Below are 19193 nucleotides of genomic sequence, written 5' to 3'. Positions count from 1 at the left end.
TGCATTGATGATGGGGCCTGGGTGACTGACACAAAAAGGAAATGCACACAGTTAGCGAGTCAACCATTCATTATGAAAAAGAAATTTGGGAAATTTTCGCTTGAACCTCTGTGACTGTTTTATCAACAAAAAGTCATTCCAGTACTAATATATGGGGCCGAAAATGCGCTGGGTTGTTCTCATGAAGTATGGGCTTCTCTGGAGAACCAGTTCTGGACGAAAGTGCTGTGCCTACCGAGAGGGACAATGGCATCTTGCATTAGATATGAACTATCCTTTATATCACTTCAGCCAAGGATTACTTGGAACTTACTATCCTTGTTTCGAAAGACTCGTGCCCGAGAAAACATCCTACAGTTTAAAATTCTCCACAGTGCAACGGGTAAAGGTCAGAACTTGGTGGCAATGTGGACAAAGATGCGAAAGCTTATTGGTGAAATGAAATGATATTTTATTTATATCGCGCTCGTACACAAGTGTTTCAGAGCGCGACCAGGCAGAAAGGGAGGGTTACAAGGGAGATAAAAAAAAAAACAGAAAACAGCGATCTTACTAGGCTCAGTGACATTTAAGAAAGTGCAAGGGAAAGGAAAATGGGGGGAAAATGCAGGGGGGGAGTGGAAAGTGCGAAGCAGAGGAGAGAACAACATAAATAAATATTAAATATAATAAATAATGGCTTTAAACCATGGTAGTGTGGCAGGTGAAAGTTAGTCAGAAAGGTATATCTGATAAGTGCAGAAGAAACGTGGGAGGGGGACTGTATGGGTACAGATACAGAAACCCTAGTGCAGATGGTGGCCTGGAGGCAGTGCAGGAGGGTGGCAGGGTGAGCAGATACCTGGGCCCGAAAGAACAGAGGGTGGCCAGGTGCACAATGCCATGAGAAGAAACAGATCAACAGGGGGGAAGGGGGGCAAAGGCAGAGGCGAAAAGGAAGGTCTTGAGAAGTTTCCGGAACCGAAGATGTTTTTCCTCAAGTTTCAAGGTGGTTGGGAGGCTGTTCCAAAGGGAGGCACCAGCCGAAGACAGGGATCTAACCCCAGCTCTTTTTTTTGCAAAACGACTAACCCTGAGGGAGTTTGAAGTAGAGGAACGAAGGGCTCGAGAGGGGAGGTATTTATGGAGGGATAGTTGAAGGTATTTTGGATCCAGGCCACAGAAAGCCTTGTGGACAATGCAGAGGGTTTTAAATTTAATCCTTGCATCCACTGGGAGCCAATGAAGGGATTTCAAGGCTGGAGAGATACGATCCCAGGGCTTGAGGACAAGTCTCGCAGTCCTGTTCTGGATTAGTTGTAGAGGGCGGAGAGTGGAGGCAGGTAGATTTAGAAAGAGGCTGTTACAGTAATCCAGTCTTGAAAGAACCAGAACTTGGGAGACAGTGAGCTTTTGAGGGAAGGAGAGGAAAGGTAGAGTGCCTCTAAGGAGGTGGAGTAAAAAGTTAGAGATTTTGGAGACATCAGAGATGTGTGCGGAGAAGGAAAGTGTAGAGTCAAAGATAACCCCAAGGTTCTTAGCCGCGCACGTGGGGGTGGGAGGAAGGCCAAGGGAGGCCGGCCAGAGAGTGAGAGGAAAGGATGGAGATGGTGTACCAATAAGGAGGATCTCAGTCTTGTTGGCATTTAGACATAGATCATAGGCGGCACACCAATTTTGAATGGCGATTAGACAATCGGAGATGAGGGAAGGAGAGGAGGAGTGTCACACTTCACCCTGTGCGCATGCGGCGGTTCGGCTTCCCTGTGCTCCTGGATAAACACTCTTGCGGGCGCAGTGGGACTGCGCACAGAACTGTGGCCATCCCGCCTGGTGTGCGCCGTTTTGCTGCACCGTTTTTTGCTAGATGGTGTCTTCGGTGTCACTAGACAACAGGTGCCTGTAATGGGACTAAATCTCCCAAGCTGCCATGCTTGTGTCAGGTGACCTATGTTTTCCAGTCATGGAGAATCTCCGCCTACTTAAGCAGCTGTGAAACGTTCTTCGCTGCTTCTATTTGAAGTTACTCCCCGAAGTCACGTCTTCCTTGCTTCCTTGCCAATTTGATTCCTGCTTTCGTTTACAGACTTCCCTGCTTTGCGATTCTGTTCCTGGCGTTTCAACTCGTGTACCAGACCTCTTGCTACTCTCACGGACTGAGTTAGATTACGATTCTGTCCTTGGCTTCCCGAACCGTGTACCAGACCCTGCTACTCTCACGGACTGCTTCTGATTACGATTTTTGTTATTGGCTTGTCAGCTTGTGTACCAGACCCTTGGCTACTCTCACGCACTGCACCACATAACGATTGCTGTGACATCCCATCTTCAGCAACTCGCTATACTTCCTCTGGATCTGGGTCCTCCGGTAATGTGAGTGTTCCTTTTCCTGTCTTTGAGGTTAATTTTCCACTCGCTAATTAGTGACTTATTGCTGTTATTGGACTGCCTATCCTAAACTTCCCTTTTCCAACCTGTACCGGCATTTCTCCTGTTGATGATTACTTACGTGCACTTGGGACGCTACGCTGATTGTGCACCAACCCGGAACTAGAGCGCCCCTCATGCCGCCCGGGTCTAGTTTCCCTACTAATCACTAATTCCCTTTTTTTTATTTTATACCTGTCGTTGTTTCCCTGGAAGTCGAGCCAGTACTTTCATTGGTAAGATCTGACATCATCCTTTTTGGGTACTTCATCAAGAGTTTATATTCCAGCTTATCACATTGGTATTTCTTTTGTTTTGTACCATTAGGTGGGAAGGCGTCTATGTGTTACTAACAACTAATCAGGGGGGAGGACTTATCAGGTATACACCAGAGCACCTGTCTTACCTGTCACCCGTTACTCACGGTTTCTTTTTTCCTTGCAGCTGGTACCGTGGCTGTGTGTTCTCCCCGCTCTTTTGAGTGATCGGGTCCTTTGTACTGTTTACCAGTAGAGGGCCATATCATTAAAAAGATCTTTATCCCTCACAGAGAAGAGGCTCGGGTCGAGGCTCCAACCAGAGCTCTTCAAGCAAATCACCAACCATACAGACGTAGTCCCCAATCCAGGCCACCCCTGTATGGTGAGTGACAAGGAGGCTGAAGGAAGCCTGAAAATGAGTTGGGTGTCGTCAGCATAGCACTGGAAAGTTGAGCAGAACATTGAGATGCAGTAAGCGAGAGTTGCCAGGTATTGGTTAAAAATCCAGGGCGAGAGGATAGACCCCTGGGGAACACCACATGTGGAGAGGGAGATAGAAGATAGGAAGGACCCAAGTTGTACCTGGGAGGGTCAATCAGAGAGAAAAGAGGTCAACCAGGCGAGAGCCTGATCAGTGATACCGAGGTTGTCACGAAGACGATTGAGCAGGGTGGTATGGTTGACCGTGTCAAACGCAGAGGAGAGGTCAAGTAGGATGAGGACAGAGGGAATGTTAGAATCGAGGTTGGAGAGAAGGTTTTCACGGATGTTCAGGAGAGCAGTTTCCATACTGGAATTCGACATTGAGATCAACATGCTCCACGAAAACCTAAATGCTACAAAATTGAAAATCTGGCACCTAGACTGGGAGCGAACTTGCTCGCAAAGAGCCTTGGCGAAATTGATGATTGACGTGCCTTCAGAAGCGCGTGCCTTCAACATGGCACAAGGCTATATCAGCCTGTTTCCAGACCCCAATGCACGGAGACGCTTCATGCTATTTCGTATGAATTTATTCAAAACCAATGATCGTTTACATACGTGGAGGGGCAACAAAAACTTAAATCTTATGTGCAGATTCTGTGCAAAGGAAAGGGAAACGTTGAAGCATTTGGTTCTATTTTGCAACAGTCTTCGCAGTGAAAGATCTTTGCACTTGGGTCCGTGGAGCGCAACCCATCCTTCCTTGTGTGCAGATGGATGGTGGGGCCATATGTTTAATGGAACTGATTCGAGTTTGTTAATTCCGCTGACGCACCTTCTGACGATAATTGAACTTCGGCTAAGTACGGTCCGTGGCGTTTAGGAAGCAAAACGCAAACTCGGAAGTACTGGGGTTAATGGAAGTTGGGAGGACTTGGAGGAGCGCAGCTAAATGTAGTGTGATGAATGTTAATTGTTGTGTTGGATTTTTTTGTCTGTTATGTTTCAAAGATTTTAAAGGTTTGTATAAACTGAATAAAATTAAAAAAATTAACTACTGTTTCCCAGAGCAGTAAAGTGAAATTGATTTTACTTACATTTGTAAATTTCGAGACCCAACACACACTATCTTACAATAGGGTGCCGGAGGGGTTACCTAGTATCCCCATTTCTAGCTTCTCATGTAACCTTTTTAATGTTACCCTTTCTTCACTGAATGGTTAGTGGCAGTGGTTTACTTTTAACTACTGTAGTGTGTATTTACCACGGTGTGCGTTCGCAGCTGCAGTAAAGCATTCTCGTCAAAATGACCCTGGTCGTCTTTTTTGGCCATTTCTATGTAGAAAGGTCCTTCTTGAGATTTACTCTGCGCATCAAATCAGGTTTGGTTCCTTTGTTCGCTTTGCCTTTGGCGGGATTCACGAGTGAAGCCCACCTCTGGGTCCAGGGTGTCTGGGGTGGGCAGGAAGTGAGGGAGGTGCCCGGAACTCCCTGTGCTTTGTCTCCTAGGAGACCCAAATGCACTCTGTAGTGATTGGCTGGCTGACTGTCCGGCAAGGACAGCCACGCTGCAGGGTGACTGACAGCTAGGCTGGAATTAATGGGAGAGAACAGAATAAAATGTGAGGCTTTTGGCTTGGAAGGCAGAGTCGACCACTGGATGAAAGCACCGAAGAAGAACTTCAAGAGGACGCCTGCTGCAACCTCTGGACCTTTGGTTTTCCCGGTGAAGCCCTGCTCCTGTGCTGAAACTCCAAAATCGTATCCACAGAGAAGCCCCTGCAAAGATGACTTCTCCCCTTGAGTTGGTTGGACTAATCAACTCCAAAGTAAGCCACCTGGACATTCTCTCAGAGCTGGTTGACTTTCCACAGAGTTGCTGCTGGAAACCGAAATACCAGGGATAGATTGTGTGCGTTGCTTTTAAGCTGGCCAAGAGCTCCAGGAAGATCCTCCGGGCTCCCAGGAAGCAGGACTGACCGAGCCCCCTCAACAGAAAGCCCATCTCGGCAGCCAGGAACCGCAGCCTTGCTATTTGCAGTAGATGCGAGGAGCTGAAACACTGAACAGCCACTTGTTTGAAGATTGCCGTTTGCGAGTGGTGACTGCCCCATTGCAGTGCAGGAGTCCCCAGAAGTCCTCCCTCTTGTCCCCACGACTGAGGCCCAGGAACAGCGAGATCTGCAGAGCTGCTCAGGAACAGAAATCATCTGCTGCACTTTTTCGTCAATACAAAGGTACTGTAAAAGTCTGAGAGAACTTACCTCATGCTGTAGAGTTGCTTGCATCTTCTACTACTCACAAGTCTAACGGCGTGTGGCCCTACATTGGTTCTTCTTTTTCTTCAAAGATTTCTAAAACATTGTGCAAAAACTTGTCTTACTTACCTGCAAAGAAGTGCTTCAGCTCATATAGACTTTTGCCCATTGACTTTGGTTTAGCCTGTTCTACTGAATGACTCTTATTGGGGGATCTGATAGTATTTGCCTGCTTAAGAATATTTGTGGCCTCTTGTACGTTCTAATAACCTTTTCCTTTGGCTTACTCATAAATGATTCTAAGTACAACAGTGATATATTAATGTCCCCAGCACCCTAGCTATTGAAGTCACCTGAGGGTGTAGGTTGTGTCTGTGTGCATTCCCAAAATGGTACTCCCATGATTTAGATATAATAACAGTCTGTATTTTGTGAAGTATATTTGAGTGTTACTGTTATATTGCTCCCCTTTGAAGAAGGCTTACTCTAACTGACTGATAAATTAATAATTGTTTATTCAAGAAACCTTGTGTGTAAAAGTTTATTTGAATACTTGTCAATGTGAATCTCTGTGCAACTCCCCTACAGCTCACATTGACCCCTCTTGAGATAAGCCCAGCTGCTCAACACGCTACCGAAACGGTGTAGGACAAGCTTATACCAAAGGTTGCTTTTCCTATTACCTGTAATCAGGGTTGTTGTAGTGTTCTCAAAGGGTACTGCATACAATCTTGCTTAACACTGGTGGCAGGCGGTGAGGATATATTGTGGAGTTGTTAAACTAAGAATTTGCTTTGATTTTGTTCAACTAAAACCATTACAAGGTTAAGCTCCACTAGAAAAGCAATTGTAACATGCCAGATATGGATAACTTCAGGCAGGAAGCCCTCATCATTTTAGCAGTAGAACAACTGAAAGAAATGTGTAAAGTCAAGAATCTCCCTATTAAAGGAAAGAAAAATGAACTGATTGCAAGATTGTTGAATAATCAAAGTCTGGGTAGTAGGTCTCACACCTACAAACCCAGGAAATGTGGAAAACTATAATGAGGATGTGTGATGAATCTCTATATGGTGAAGGATCTATGGCCAAAGGGAGAGATTATAGGAACAAACTGCAGCTTAGACAGGAAATGAAAGGCTAAGCTAAGAGGGGGCGGGACTTTAGTGCCATGGAGATCTTCATTCTTTACTAATGTCAGCTGTGCTTTTCTTCAATAGAGCTTTTGATATGTGTTGGTTGCTAGGGAACTTCCCCAGCTGAGGAGGAAGAAAATGTTTGCTACGAGTGGGCTTATTTGAAAAAGCTCCACCGTTAAAACATTGGGAAAACGTTGCGCCGAGACTGTTAATGGTTAAACGATTTGATAAGAAGAAGAAAACATCCACTCGTTATATAATACAAGGTCCGGCTGTGAAGTAGGAGTATTGTGAGCAGAACAAAGTCTACGTGAGAGAGGCCGGCTGGGACGTCCTCATCAGCGGAGAGAGAGAGAGTGAGAAACGTAATGAGGAGTTCCCGAAAGGTGGGGGCCTGTCAGTGCTAGTGAGCCGCGTACGCTGACAGCTTCGGATCAGCTGAGAATCGGAACGAGGACTTCCCGAAAGGTGAGGGCCTGGGCCTGTGCCTGTCAGCGCTAGTGAGCCGCATACGCTGGCAGCACCGCATCAGCTGCTCAACGTGTTGCTGAGTAAAAACTGCAGGACTCGAGAGGGGAGGGGCCGGATACAAATACAAAGGAGCAGCTCCTGCCGCACTCAAATTGAAACTGATGCTTTACAAGGCCGAAGGGCTTATGTCAGTAAAGCCCTCATGTTACAGCCCTCTCTTTCTCTCTATCTACATGAGATTTCTCTGACATTGAACAATCAGATTGAGTATACACTTAAGGTGAAGTTGTTAGAGTTATGTTAAAAGAACGCTATGAAAATCACCACGCCCCATTTGGAAAATACTGTGAGTCCAGAGTCCATAAACTTATATCCAGTTCTGGGACAAGAACCGTGGGGAGAAAAATAATCTTTTACAGTCATCCAGACAGCGAAGGAGTTGCAGGAACAGAAATTGTTATGCATGTGGGAACAGATACAAGGAACTACATCGACTATATCCTATGAAGAGGAAAATACAGGACTCAGATCTTAAATACTAAAGTATACAGAGTTCAAATATAGGAGCAAAAAGAACACTGTCATATCGAATTTTGGAGGAAAAGAAACACAGCAGATCTTAAAGAAGTCTTCACTTCGAGTATCCTTTTACACAAGCGAAAAATAGTTCTAAATATAGTTGTGTTGTACCAAAAGTCCTGTTTGCGTGTCCTCTTATTCCCACAAAGGTGTAACAGGATGATAATTCAGAGTCTAACTCTAATATTGTTGAAGAGTCAGGCGAATCTCAGGAAGAGAGCCCCTCTTTACCTCAACAGGCCCTTATGCCTCAACCTTTAGCCACAGGGGCCCCACAAGGTCCATCACTGAGTCCAGAATGTGTGTGTCTTTTGAGAAAATGAGACTTGAGTTAGAGTTCAAAAGATTACAAATCCAAGCTGAAACCAAACATCAGGACATCAAAATAAGGGAAATGGAAATGCTGCATGCTCTTGAAATGAAGAAACTGTCTCTTGGAAATGTTTCTATACCAGAGTCTTCTAGGTCTTCCAGTCCAAGGAGACCTTGCATGCCTAAAGAAGCAGTGAGTACGTATAATGTGAAACTTTATAATTTTGATTTGCTGGGTGCTTTTGAATATAACGTTGGGATTCAGGGTTTTATAGGGAATCAGTTGATTCATTGGCTTTTGTCTAGGATCCCCTAGGTTGCAACTGATGCTGTAATGGAGGTGGGGGAACTTGAAAGATTGGAATATGAAAATGTGAAGCTAGCTTTGATAGCTAGATTTGGGAAAACTCCTTCCCAGTACCTTAAGAGGTTTAGGACCCTCAAAAAAGACTAATGGCACCCCTTGGGCTACCTGGGTGTGTGAATGTTTGAAAAAAATAAGATTGTTGGGTTAAGGGTTACAGAGTGAACAACTTTGAAGGTATGAGAAATCTGTTTTTGTTGGAATCTAATTTTGATGCCTGCTCTCCTGAGCTGAGACAGCACTTGGTTGACTCAAAAGAGGTTGATCCCAAGAAGCTAGCAAAAGCTGCTGACTTGTGGGTTACCAACAGTGCCACTCACAAGGATTCTGGGGCCACTCACAATAAGGATGAGGGGAAACAGCACAAGAACGATGACAAAGAGAATTCTAAAACCTCCCATCCAAAGGAGGGCCACAAACAAAAGAAAGGTAAGCCATTTGGGAAACCCGGTCAGTCTAGTGAAACCTCTGGTGCCAAACCAGAGGGATGTCAGCACAAACCCCCATTTGTCAAAACATTTGAAAATTGTTATGCTTGTGGGTCAACTGACCATGTGAAAGGGGATCCCAGATGCAAGGGTAAATCTTCAGGGATCCACACTGCCTCCTTAGCCTTCACCCCAGAGGGAGAAGTACATATGGCAAGTGGAAACTTTCAACTATTGGCTGAAGACTCCTTTGGAGTCTGACAGTGTTTCTTTAGTGTCCCTGGGTCTGTGGGGACAGCAGAATGTAGATGTGTATAACTCTATATCAGATAACACAAAATAATACTACAAGGACAGTGTGCTTGTGAATGGTCAGGAGGCCCCTGCCATTAGAGACACTGGGACCAGCATTAAAGTGGTGGGTGGATGAAACCTTTTTCAAACATGAGGATGTTGCTTAGACACCCAAAGGTCCCACTAAGCTTGCTGGAGGCCCTATCCAGATGGTCCCAATACTACCATGTCTCATCCAGTGCAACAATATGACTGTAAGAATACCTGTCAGTGTACAAAGTGACATGCCTGGGAGGGTCCTGCTCGGGAATTACTTAAAAACACTTGGAGTTGTATCAAGCACCCCAAGGCCTCCCAGTAAAAGGAAGCAGGAGCAGACTAGGAAGGCCAGAGAGCTCACCTTAAATGACTCTCGGTGGGTTGTTACAGAAGAAACTTTAAAACCCAGTCCACAGGAACAACAACCTTCTGTTTCCAGGAAGAAAGAGACGCAGAGGATACCCAAGGTCTCAGGAAACAAGAAAGATAGCACTCCTGTGCATCAAACCAGGACATCCCCGAGAGGACAGTCCAACGTAACACCAGTGACTCCTCCACCAGCTGAGGCTGACCGTGAGATCCAACCAGAAGAGGTTGAGTCATCTACTGCTGACAGAGAGCTGAAGAAGACCTTCCTCTTGGTGGAGATCTGGATCCTAAAGACCATCCTGAGCTGCAGCCTTTGCTTGCAGAAGGTGGCCCCTGTAGGGCAGACTTCAGCAGAGGTCAAAGAGAGTGTCCTACTCTTGAAGGACTTCGCCAACAGGCGGCTTCCAAGCTGGAAGGGCAAAAGCCAGGGAAGCATAAGTTGTACTGGGAGGATGGCCTCCTCTACAGTGAACCCCAGGAGACTACAGAAGACTTGTAGTGCCCCTCGAGGTGCGACCCCAGTTTCTACAGTTAACCCATGAGATTCCTTTGGCTGGTCACTTAAGCTTTAAGAAGACCAAGGAAAGGATTTCTCTATATTTCTACTGGCGTGCCATTTTGCAAAGCCCTGTTTTGCCAAGGGCTTTCTGTGGCTGTCCTGTGCTGCCTGGGAGCTGAAGCCTGCTGTTGTTGATTCTACAGTGAAAATGTTATTTTTTGGGAAAATCTTCTAAGTGGCTAAACCCCTCCGACATCTCCCAGAAGGCTATTTGTACTTAGGTGAGCGCGCACCATTTTGCAAAGCCTTTTTTTGCCATGGGCTGTTTGTGGCTGTCCTGTGCTGCCTTGGAGCTGAAGCCTGCTATTGCTGATTCTACGGTATGCAATTGGAGAAACTACTTTGCTGGATATCAGCCTAACAAAGACTATCTCAATGATAGTGTGTTTCTGTTTCGCTAGGTGGGAAAAAAAAAGAATTTGTTTTTTTGTTTTGGAAAATGTTCTAAGTGGCTAAACCACTCCTACATCTCCCAGAAGCCTGTTTGTACTAGGGTGCGGGCGCGCCGTTTTGCAAAGCCCTGTTTTTCCAAGGGCTGTCTGTGGCTGTCTTGGGCGGTGTTGAAGGAGTAGTGGTGACAAGAGTTAGTAGAAATTCAATCTTTTTTTTATCATAACTAAGTTGTTTGTTTGTATTTTAAACCTTCCACTTTCATATTTCTGGTGATTGGCTACTTAATGTCCTCTACTGTTATAATCCGCTCATTATGTAGTTTCAGCATGTTTAAAAACATGTGAATTGTACTCATTGCTGATAACCAAAAGGTTTAGTAATTGAATAACTTTAATTGCGGTTACTATCCTGATTGTCTTGCAGTATTCTGCATATTGTGTTCTTGGGAAGCATACACGTTCTGTATAAAAGTTTGCATGGTGTTTAAGTTCCTGTTCTTTCTAATTGTTAATAATCACCCGCTAAAACGGACGCAGTTGAATTTTAATACTCTAATCAACTGACATCAACCTATTATACATTGTAGAAAAAATATCTTGAATTCAACTTGGACTATGTCTATGAAACCATATTCTCTGAAATCTGGGATGCCTGGAATGGTTGATGGTGCTAATCCTAACATAATGATGACTCAGGGCCTCATTACGAGGTTGGAGGTAGCCATGGGCTATTAGCTATTAGTGCCATGGCTGCCTCCAAACTCGTTCCGACTCCTCCCTGGTGAATGGAGCAATTACCGGTCCATTCCAAGGTTGGCGGGACCGGTAATTCCCCATTCACCAGGGCGCAAATTGCAGTACCGTTATTAGCTCCAGAGTCCCTTTGCGGGAGGCAAGTCTTGGAAAGATATGCATATAATAACTTGATTATGATGAATACTAAAAAGACCCAAATCATTCAATTTGGAAATCAGAAACAACGGGTTGCAATAAACAACTGGAAATGAGATAACACAAGATTACAAATAGTCTCGAATTATATCTATTTAGGTATGAAAATAAATAATCATCCTGCTGACTTACCTTACGACATAGGTGTTACGTTCACCTGGTCTCCGCGGGGACGTCAGGCATTGTTGGAAGGACAGCCGTCTGGACTGCTAGGCTTAATAACTTGAGAGATATAGTCTGTTCAGGGTCTGCTCCTAGGATGGGAAAGCGAGGTCAGCTGTGGGCTACTGGTACATGTGTTCGCCCAGACCCCCCCTCCCTGGTTGCTCTTCCCCTTCCCTAGGTATTGAATTCTCCCTTTGAATGCTCCTCACCTGATATTTGTGGTTGGTGGGCTATCCGTCCTGCTATTCGTTGCAGGGGCGCTGCTGCAGGGCACAGGCTCTGATGGACCAAGTTACGTCACTGGTCCGCTTGCCCAGTCCGGCTGTGGCTAAGACTAGCCTGCCCTGATTTGCCAAAGTAAATCTTTCCTTGTCTCCTACTTGTTAATTGTCTTTCTCTTGACTTTTCCCGTTGTTTTATTCTGTCTTCTTTCTTGTCGTCTTGCTTACTCCCTTTTAAGGTGTTTTAGCATTGTCCTTGCTGTTAGAATGAGCTTTTACGTGCTGTTCTTTCTCTCGTGTCTTCCCCTTCCTCCGCAGGTGCCGATATGAAATTGGTGTCCGCGTAGCAAAATGCTCAGACCTACTCCGCTTTGGATGAGCTCACGAAGAGATGGAGCATTGCGCAACGTAACCCAGTAAGTGTGGCTGCGTGGGGTTTAAGTTCCAGGGAGCGCGTAAGTCTTTAGTTTTCCAAAACTGACCTGTTGCCTTTCTTGTTCTTTCTTCCAGGTGCCGAGTAGCTGTGGTTCTGAGGATCGATGTTTAGTCGGCCGCTGATGGAATTCTACAACGGCGTCCGGAAACAGGTAAGTGTTGTTCTAATCGTGTTTGTTTTGTCTCCTTTCCTTGCAGCTGAAGCTGGATGTCGTTGGAGCCAAAGTGGGTCCCGATGCTGCAGAACGGAGAGCTGGTCACGAGGAGCACCACGCTGCTTGGGAGCAGTGTAATGCAAAGCAAGGATTTGAGCAGGGGTGGAGCTTAAATATTTGGCCACACCCTGCTACTCCCAAAAGACTAGTCTGCATACACTGCTGGCAGGCAAAAGCGGGAACTCGCCAACCCTCCATCTTGGAATAAGGGAGGAGCACTTCCTGTTCCATATGAGCGTTGTGCCAAAGGCACCAGGACTGAGCCCAGTTGACTCCGTTTGGTGCACAGTACGATCTATTCCGAGTGGGGCCCAGGAAATGTTTCAAGGCTCCCAGTACATTATGGGGTACTGGTGCCTCTGAGCACCAAATTAGGACAGCACCGCCCCTCCCAAGGGCCCTCTCGGGGTCGAATTCCTTCTGGGACCTGGCTTTGTCGGGTAGTTGCGATGGAAACATTTCACCAGCCATGGTGCATGGACGGTGGTCACTGGGTTCCCATGTTCTATCTTGCAGACCATAGCCTTTCCAGTCTATGAGGTAGTACAGCTGGGACTTGACTATTCCGATTCCTCATCCACAACCACGGTTCTGGAGGTGTTTTGACTCGTGTACCAGGCTGAACAGGTTTCATGTTAGAAGGTAGAGTTAGCTTCATGGCGACAGGATTGATTATGGCATCGATGGTGTACGGGCCTAGGCATCTTCGCCGGAATGTTCTGGGCCCTTTCAAGGGTATGTGCCGAGAGGCTAACCATACAGCCTCTCCGACTTGGTAGACTGGTGCCTTTTTCCGATGTTGATCTGCACATTTATTTTTGTCTTTCTTTGGCATTGGCCAGTTGTTCTGCTGCCTTTTTTCAGAACTCCAGTGATGGTGGTATGCAAAGTTGTTACTGCTGGCATTCCCAGTTCCTCAGGTGGATCAAAAATAGAGGTTTGTGGGTGTCGCCCGTACATTGTATAGAAAGGACTGTGTCCGGTACTGGTATGGATGGAGTTATTATAAGCATACTCAGCTATCCACAACATGTCCTTCCAGGTGTCTTCTGTTTGGTGGAGCATGCACCTCAGGTATTGCTCCAAGGTCTGGTTTGTCCTCTCTGTTTGGCTGTCGGTCTGGGGATGGTGACTTGTGGACAGCCAAACATCGATTTGTGCGAGTTTGCAACTCTTTCTCCAGAACCTTGAAACAAATTGGCTGCCACGGTCAGATATCAGAACCGATGGGAATCTGTGTAAGCGGATAACTTGCTCCAGGAATACCTTTGCCAGGGTGATGGCAGTTGGGAGGCCTTTCAAAGGAATGAAGTGGGCCACCTTTGAGAACAAGTCTACCACGACCAGAATGGTGTTGAAGCCTCAACAGGGGGAAGATCCGTGATGAAATCAAGGGATAATGTGTGCCAGGGTGTTGAAGGGATTTCTAGAGGCCATAAGAGACCTGCAGGCTTTGTCTTTTGTGATTTGTTCTGTGCACAGATCCTGCAAGTTGATACAAACTGGAACCCATCCTTCTGCCAGGTCAGCCACCAGTAACTTCTCTTGATTTTGGCTAGTGTTTTGGTCACTCCCGGGTGTCCCTCAATTAGTGAGTCATGATAACTTGCAGTGACCTGGTTTTGTAAGTCCTTACTTGGAATATAAAGACGCTCCTGATAATGTGGCAAACCGTTGGTGACCGTGTGGCTTTTCCCCTTTGAAAGCCACGCCTGTTGCGCCTCTATGTTCATATGACGTTGGACCTCAAGTGTTAAGTCCTCCAGAGGTGAAGTTATGGTAAGTGCCCCCTCATTTTTTCTTCTGGGATGATAGCCACTGAATCCGGCGTTGCATACGCATCTTCTCATTCACCCATACGGGGTAGAGCGTCAGCCTTTCCATTACGTACCCCCGGGCGGTATATGATCACGTAGTCATATTCGGCAAAAAAAGGGCCCTCCGGAGCTGATGAGACGGCTGTGCTCTTGCAGTCTTTAGATATTTCAGGTTGCGATGGTCCGTAATCACGGTGCCCATATGCCGGCCCACTAGGAGGTAGTGCCTCCAAGCCTTGAATGCTGCCTTAATTGCCAGAAGTTCTTTATCGGTAATGGCATAGTTCAATTCCGGGGCTGAGAATTTACGCAACCAAAATGCCACAGGATGCAGTTGACCAGTGTCTGGGTTTCTTTGCGACAGGACTGCTCCCATAGCTATGTTGGAGGCATCTGTCTCGACCACGTATGGGAGATCAGGCCGGGGATATTGTAAAATTGGGGCTGAGGTGATCTGCTGTTTCAGATTCTGGAAAGCTTCTTCCGCGGACCATTGCAAATGCTTGTTTGTATTTTATTTATTTGTATAGCGCACCAGGCCCAGGGGCAACCGGGCACATCACTTAGTTACAACATAAGAAAAACAGACAGAACCATAATTACAAAGTTTACAAGTATAATACAGAATTTACAGGTATAATAATACCAATGAGAGGACAAGCAGATTATATATACATGTACAAATTAAGCAGAGAACCCAGAGCTAAATGTCCTGGGCGGCCAGCCAGGTTTTCGTAAGGTGTTTGAATCTCGGGAATGAGGGTTCTGCTCTAAGCTCATTAGGAAGCGTGTTGCAGAGTTTAGCTGCCAAGATAGGGAAGCTAATTCCACCTGATCTTTGGAGATTGAAACGTGGAACCTCAAGGCAGTTTAAATGAGCCATTCTGCTGGGTCTGATGGAGTTGTGGAGGGCAAATCGGTTGGCCAGGTAACAGGGAGCTTGGTTATGAAGGCATTTGTGGGTAAGAGCCAGGGTTTTCAGGGAGATACGGTGTGGGACTGAGAGCCAGCGAATATTGCGTCTGGTGTCGGATATGTGTTGGCGCCTGGGAATGTTGAGGGCAGCTCTAATCGCATTGTTTTGGACACTTTGTAACTTGTTTAGGTTGCAGCAATTGGTGCCTAGGTACAGTGCATTGCGGTAATCAATCTTGGATGATACAAGAGTTCTAGCCAGGGTGACACAATTGGTTGCGGAGAGGAAAGGGCGACGGGCTGTAATAAGCTTGCAGGTATATGCCGCTGTGGAAGAGACTGAGTTAGTTTGTCTGGTCAGGGATAGGGTCGAGTCAATGTAGATCCCTAGGGTTTTTGTGTCCTTGGCGGTTGGGATAATATTCCCATCGATGATGAAGGACTTGAACACAGGGTCGAGTTTGGTAACTTTTTGTGGCGAACCAAGAATAAGGAGCTCTGTCTTTTCATCATTAAGACAGAGTCCGTGTTGAGCCATCCACGCCTGGATGACCTGGTAGATGACATTGATAGCGAGGGAGTCAGCCATGTAGTTACCTGAGATAGGGATTAGTATCTGGGTGTCGTCAGCGTAGTTGGTGTAAGTGACACCCAGATAGTCCAAGATATCGAATAGAGGTTTGGTGAACATGTTATACAACGTGGGTGAAACACAAGATCCTTGTGGCGCGCCACAGGAGACGGGTGCAGGTGGGGCAGCTGCTAGTGGAGAGAACACGCGCATAGATCTATTGTCTAAAAAGAAGCTAATCCAGATTGTAGCTTTATCGGAGAAGTGTGCAGCTGATTTAAGGTGGTGGCAGAAGATTTCATGATTGACGAGATCAAAGGCTGCCGAGAGGTCCAAGAGGAGTAAGAGAGCAAGTTTGACTTTGTCTTTTAGATCTTCAATCTGTGTTTTTAAATCTATGAGGGCAGTTTCAGTGCCGTGACGTGGCCAGAATCCAGATTGCCTAAGTCCCAAGAGTTTGTTAGATTCAAGGTAATCTTGAATTTGTAAATATGCTGCACGGTCAAGGATTTTTAGTAAAAACGGGACCCTGGTGATTGGCCTGTAGTTTGTGGGTATACTAGCGTCCAGGGTAGGTTTTTTTCAATAGGGGGATGACCCACGCGTCCTTTAGATTGTCAGGTATGATCCCAGAGCTAAAGGAAGAGTTGATGAGCGTAGTAATGAATGGCGCTAGGTCATGAGCTGCTTCCTTGATTATAGGTGCCGGGCAGAGGTCGCCTTGGCAGTTGGTCGGTTTAAGGCTGGTGATGATCTTTTCCACTTCGGAGATGGAGAGTGGAGAGAAGCTAAAAGGAGTCAGAGAGTCTGGGATGGGGTGGTTTAGGTTGGGTTGTGGGTTGGATTGTAGGCTTGATTGGTTGCCACCCTCCAAATTAAAATCAATAACAATCTTGCCGAGGAGAGCCTCTTGGATTTTGGTACACCAAGTGCTATCTTTAATGCAAGCTTCTGGTGCAGTGACAGGGGTTTCAAGTTCTTTTAGGATTCTAAACAATTCTTTGGTGTTGGATTTGGCTTGTTCGATAAGTTTATTGTAAGTGTATTTTTTAGCCTGGAATATGGCTTCCTTGTAGTTAAGAGTGGCCAGGAGGAGGCACGATTTGTTGGCTGCGGACTGGTTGCTTTTCCAATGTGATTCCGCAATTCGTTTTTCTTTGCGTAGGGTTCTGAGCTGGGGTGTGAACCAAGAGTTCAGGTGGGCTCGAGGTTTGGGTTTTCTCAGTTTGGATGGGGCGATGATATCTAAGGCTTTTTGCATAGCGAGGTTAAAGGTGTCAACCATAGCCGTGGGGTCGGAGCATGAGCGAACCTGGTCATTGAGAGCCGGGAGGAGGGGGAGGAGACTGTCGCAAGTGATGTCACGTTTATTGCAGGTGGCAGTAGCTGGTGCAATGGTAGGAGAGAGGCTGGCAGGTTTGGACTGAATGTTAAAAGTCATTAAGTTGTGGTCGGTCCATACATACTGTTGGTTAGAGATGATATGGATAGGACAATTGTGGAGGCTAGCCAGTCGAGGGTTCTGCCCTTAACGTGGGTAGGTTGATTGATAAGCTGTATGAATCCTGCATTCATAAGCATATTATCAATAGTCATGGCAGCAGTGTCGTTGGGATCAGTGAGGCCCAGGTTAAAGTCCCCGAATATCGAGGCTTGGGATTTGGTTTTGGTGTTATGAGTGATGATGTTGGAGAGGTCCTCAGCGAAGGTGGATAGTGGCCCAGGTGGCCGGTAAAGTAGATGGAAGGTGATAGAGTGGTTAGGAGTGACGGCTAGTTTGGCTGTCAGTGCTTCCATAGCGGAAAAGTGATCCACAGAGGAGAGGTGGAAGTTTAGAGCATTTTTATGGATGATGGCAATGCCACCACCTTTGGACTGGTTAGAGTTACGATTGTGTCTGATAATGTTGAAACCGGGAGGGATGGGAAGGGAGAGTAGTGGGCCAGAGGCTGCGTGAAGCCAAGTTTTGGTGATAGCCATAAAGTCGAGGTCGAGGGTAAGAATAAGGTCAGCCACTTCTAGAACGTGAGCCGTGAGTGATCTGACATTGATTAATGCACCCTTAATATTGCTAGTGTTAGGGAGGTTGGGGTGAGGTGATGATGGGTTTTTCAAGTGTGTGGATGCGGTGGAGGTCAGAGGCTGTTTGTTAAGATGCACAGAGTGATGGGAGGCGTGCGTGAGGCATTTCTCAGGGTGATGGAACATGGTATGTTTGGTGAAGGTCTGGAAGCAAAGTGTTGGAGCCATAAGGCTGGGTTGTTGAGGTAAGGGTTGGTGTGGTGAGCAATGGACGGCATAGTCATGGTGTTGTGAAGATTGGGGTAGTGGAGGAGGCGGTGGTGTAATTGGGTACTGTCCCACCGGTGTGCCATGTGAGGTAGAGTAGGGTAGGCAGTATTCTTGCAAATAGAGTAGTGAGGGTGGAGGGCATGTTGGCCTAATACAGTCTAAAAGCAGATGCCCACCAGATCTACAAAAAGGGGTGGTTGAGGTAGAGGTGCTGTCGTAGGCAATTGCACACAATGTTAAACAATAATAACAATGACCACCGTGGATGCAGTGGCGTGCACAGAAAGTAAGGCAGCAGTAACCGCGGTAGCAGTGTATTAGGGTACAGATACCTAGATACCTAGATTCGATTTTAGCAGAGGTAGCCAAAAAGGCAGTCGATTAAAATGCATAATCCAAACATACCTAGATTCGATTTTAGCAGAGGGAGCCAAAAAGGCAGTCGATTAAAATGCAGAGAGGCACAAGTTCAAATGCATAATCCAAACATACCTAGATTCGATTTTAGCAGAGGGAGCCAAAAAAGGCAGTCGATTAAAATGCAGAAAGGCACAAGTTCCTTCGTAACAATTAAGTGTTTGGATGGACAATCTGTGAGAATCCTGTAATGAATCGCCGATAAAAGTTTGCAAACTCAAGAACACTCTGGACTCCCTTTACTGACGATGGTGAAGGCCAGTTGAAGATGGCGTCTAACTTTTGTGTATCATACGAATGCCCTGTGGTGTGAGGATAAAACCTAAGAACTCGACTTCCGTTACGTGGAAGGAGCATTTTTCAAGCTTGGCGTATAGATGGTGTTGCCGGAGTTTCTCGAGCACAGCCCAGACATGTTTGATATGATCTTCCTTTGTAGCCGAATAGATCAGGATGTCGTCAATGTAGACAAGTGTGCAGACATCAAGTAACTCCCGAAGTACATTGTTCATGAAGAACTGAAACGCTGCAGGGGCGTTACAAAGTCCAAAGGGCATGACCTGGTACTCGTACAAGCCATATTTAGTACAAAAGGCGGTCTTCCATTCGTCGCCCTTCTTAACTCGTACCAGGTGGTAGGCCACTCTAAGATCCAGTTTGGTGTAAATCTGGGCGTCCTTGACCTGGTCCACGAGTTCTGGGATGAGTAGCAAAGGGTAGCGGTCCTTAACTTTTATCTGTTTCAATGAACGATAAACGATACATGTCCTCAGATCCCCCTCTTTCTTGGGGACGAAGAAGAGGGGTTATGCTGCAGGTGACTTTGACGGGCGGATGAAACCGTTTGCCAGGTAGTGGTCGAGGTAGGTTTTCAAGTGGAGATTTTCAGTGATTGCGTAGA

This window comes from Ambystoma mexicanum, chromosome 4p (assembly GCF_040938575.1).
Source record: "Ambystoma mexicanum isolate Mex_15411 chromosome 4p, UKY_AmexF1_1, whole genome shotgun sequence".
NCBI classification, from domain to species: Eukaryota; Metazoa; Chordata; class Amphibia; order Caudata; family Ambystomatidae; genus Ambystoma; species Ambystoma mexicanum.
Note: the sequence above shows the minus strand (reverse complement) of the source record.